This window comes from Rhipicephalus sanguineus, chromosome 3, assembly GCF_013339695.2.
Source record: "Rhipicephalus sanguineus isolate Rsan-2018 chromosome 3, BIME_Rsan_1.4, whole genome shotgun sequence".
NCBI lineage: Eukaryota > Metazoa > Arthropoda > Arachnida > Ixodida > Ixodidae > Rhipicephalus > Rhipicephalus sanguineus.
Genome location: NC_051178.1, coordinates 60,392,491 through 60,396,230, shown reverse-complemented (window position 1 = coordinate 60,396,230; position 3,740 = coordinate 60,392,491). Strand labels below are relative to the sequence as shown.

General features: G+C 44.9%; 1 long non-coding RNA gene across 1 annotated transcript in view; it reads right to left on the bottom strand.

Moving 5' to 3' along the window:
- Positions 1 to 246: 246 nt before the first annotated feature.
- LOC125757608 (uncharacterized) overlaps positions 247 to 3,740 on the bottom strand; it is a 6,137-nt gene continuing 2,643 nt past the window's right edge. The window contains exon 3 of the long non-coding RNA XR_007415347.1: positions 247 to 312. This is a non-coding gene — a long non-coding RNA (uncharacterized LOC125757608). The remainder of the gene's footprint in view (positions 313 to 3,740) is intronic.

Genomic DNA, 3,740 nt, shown 5'->3' with positions numbered 1-3,740 from the left:
CTTTTTGTGAAGAGTTAGTCAAAATTGCATCTTATATCGCATTTCCAATAGAAACTTTCAGCAAATCCTGTAAGAAAACAGGAAAACAACACAGAAGGTCAAGTCCCAGCATCAAGTATACATTAATGGAGTTACGTCTAGGGTCTTGTTTCTTTGATCTTAGAATTCCCTCAAAAAAGTTGCAATAGGTTCATGAGCAGGCGCAACATGTCGAAGCACCTTTGTAAAGATTGAAACAAATGCCTACCATAAAATATAAGCTCGACCAGGCTCACAAGTAGAACGCTCCCATCTTCGTCTGCAAGCTGTCGTCTGCTTCAGTTCCACGAACAGGTGAGATCACCGGGTACATATGTTAAGGATACCAGAAAACATTCATGAGTTGGCGCACCACACAGACCTACAGCTCACACACAATACATACAATGTATTCAGGCAAGTCTATGTTTATCTACAGCAAGGGCCTTGAATGATGGACTCAGATTGCGCTATAAGAACAAGTATAACCTGAGCAAACGGCTCATGGCAGACAACTGTAATGGTGCCATTGCAAGCCGAACTTTCAGAAACTTATGTACTTAGTAAACACTATGTGGTTGGAGAACGCAGATTACGATATAGGTCATTTAATGACGAAAATTACATCAGCTCTGCTACACAATATAAATGCATAAATTGATAAAATAAGAGTATGTGTGGCCCATGTGCACACACCATAATGCCGAGCTTACATATTGTATTATATGATGAATTTGAGCCGTTTAGGAAAGTAATCTAGTCGTGTTAAAGCCAATCAATGCCTGGAATATCGGTTTAAATTTGTAGTGCTGCAAGCCATAAAAAAAAAACCGTTAACCACTTTGTCAGCCTTCTCTAAACTTCTGCACACATAGTTACATATGAGAATTAGATTTGTTTCCCATAATAATTACTTCATAAAATTAAAGTAGCACTCTCACAATGAATGCTACGTCTTAGTCGCACAACCTGCAAATAAGAGCGCTTTTTCAGTTTCATGCTGCCTTAAGAAAAGCTCACAAAAGAACATGAACTTTAGATAAGCACATAATTGAGGTGTGCTTTTGCCACCCCAGCACAGTGGATAAAAAGCTCTTGGAAACAGTGCTGCTTAACCATTACAACAACTTCTGTTAATATAAACCAGTATGCTTCAGGAAACAATATAACGACGGGAAAAATATTTCACATCATTTTTCTGAAACAACAAATATTGCAACAAAGGGCACCTTGCCAAACGCAACTGGCATATTTGTCTAGAATGATAATTATATACATCTTGTGCTCTTTCAAATTACTGTACACATGGTGTTAGTACCAGAATATAACGTAATTCACTGACTTGTATTATCTTCAAGTGGGTTCACCCAACGCAAGTTCGTTTCTCGTAGCAACGACCTTGCACAGTCAGATTAAAATCCTACACATAGTGCAACCTAACTTCTAACAAAAACAAGCGCGGTGCAGTAGTCGCGGAGAAAGCCACAAACACACGCCACTGAAGAGCACCGCGCGCGCATGTTGCAGCCGCAGCGTGTTTTTATATCTTCCTCCCCGCGTACTACATGCCAATTATTACTGAGTTTCCCTGAAAAGTTACTTCATTTGTACCTGCATCATAGGAAGGCTAGGCGATGAACGTTATGTTTAAAGCAGTTCTATTTCCGAAGTGATAAGCCATCGTACAAGTAGCTTCAGGCGATGATCTCGTGCAGTATACAGCTCTAGTCCGATTTCAATAACTTTCGACGACGCTAAGAAGGTTTATTTACAGAATCACACTCGCATACAAAAAATCTTGCAAATTATTCTTCCTTCGGTTTACGATCGCTTCTGAGCGGCGGAATGCCAGAGCGGGCCACTTCTCTCTCTGCTCGGTCGCGACCCGTCCCTCTCCGGGAAAGAGCCATGCTCTCCGTCCTTCCCTCCTACCTCACCTCCCCCATCCGGTCCCTACGCCCAAAAGGGCGAATGTTGCCCTCCCTGCGACACATACATCGCGAGGCGTCCCCAAGGTCAACCAGTTCCCGAGAGAGAAGCACAGCGCGGGAAGGCCGGGCGGGACCGAGCGACAGGCATTCTTGGAATCGAAAAACAGCCAAGGAAGAAGAGCGCCATGACAGAAGAAACGCTTGCGTTACAGAAGCGAGCGGAGTATCGCGCAAAGCAACGCGCCTTCATCCAACCCGTTGCAGTTGTAGGTAGTGACGCACATAGTGAGTGCTTCATACAACCGTTATAAAGTGCACAGAAAGCATTGAGCATAGCGTAAAACATACCTGTCTATCATCCTTCCTCTGGCCATCATCCCCCGCAGAGTGAACCACACCGCCCAGACGATCACACTCGGTTCCTGCGTAAAAGACGTCATGTAATGAAGTAACCTAGCTGTGTAATTCAGAAAATATTCTAGAACTACCAAAATCAGGCATCCACTGTGCACGTCTTCAGCTTTACAGTCCACAATGTACCGTACACTCGGCGACAGTCCCTTGTCAAAAGGCTGCTGTACGTCCGCACATCGCCTTCAGTCACGAGACTAGGACCTAGATCGTCTTGGAAGGTACACTTGACATTGAATCAAGTAACCAACGTGCATAATCGATAAACGTGGTAACGAAGCATTGCAGAACACGGCATGGCACACTACACACACACAAACCGCGCGCATCGTGCACCCGTCAAACAACTAAAGCGCCCCCAAGGACAACTTTTCTTGGCAATGAAGGGAAGGCTACGGGGGCGGAGCTACTGCACATGTACTGCTCCGCGAAATAGTCCGGTTCGGCGCGCGTTTCGAATTTAGTTTGGTTGTGAACCTTCCGTACCTCATGTGACGGCCATTTCATTGTTCGAGCGGCCGTCTCAGGCTTATACAGCCATTTGCTAGTGAAATTCGTCAGAAGCTCCCTAGGCGAGTCGTCGGGAAAGGTGGAGGGTGACGGAGCGCTCACTTGAAAGACGAAGGCGCTATTTTGACTGGGAGGTTGCACGTAAAAGGTGCGACGTTTTTCACCAAGTGCAAAAACGCGAAATGACGCTGCATAAATCAAAACAAATATACATATCTCCTTGTGTGCGCGCTGACCCTCTCTTCAAACAGCGCTCCGTAGAAAATAAAGCAATGTTGTTGTTTTTATTTGTCACTGTACATAAAAAAAAAGTGTATTTATGGCTTTTTTTAACCCGTGTGTGCATGTTGGGAATGTGTTATTGGCTGTTCGATTTTGTTATACAACTATACATTTTGTTTTGGTCAAAAGAAACCGCTTTTTTGTGTCAAGTTACTGCCCTCTCCCGTGGATAGAAAGAGGTAGGGATTATGATAGGAGGAGGGGAATGGGTAGGGTGTGATAGGCAACACCCAACGTTGCACGCAGAGGAGGTGAATGGGACAAGGAAGGAGTGAAGGGAGAGAGGAGTTGACGCCGTGGAGAACGGAAGAGTCGCGTGGAGACGACATTACGAGGAGGCGGGGCGGGAGAAGGATGTCCGCGACGTTGGGCCAAATCGAACTTTGCTTGTCGGCTGCTTCTGACCAGCGTTGCAACAGCGAGGAGAGATAGAGACAGTAGTTTGAGGTTGGGAAAACGCTTGTCCGCGTATCTTTGCAACCAACAACATTCTGTTTGGACATATATGTAAGTGCACCATGCATAAGAACAGTCCCTAATTTTTATCACAACAATAACGAACTTTTTTTCTGTACGTCACCCATTGTC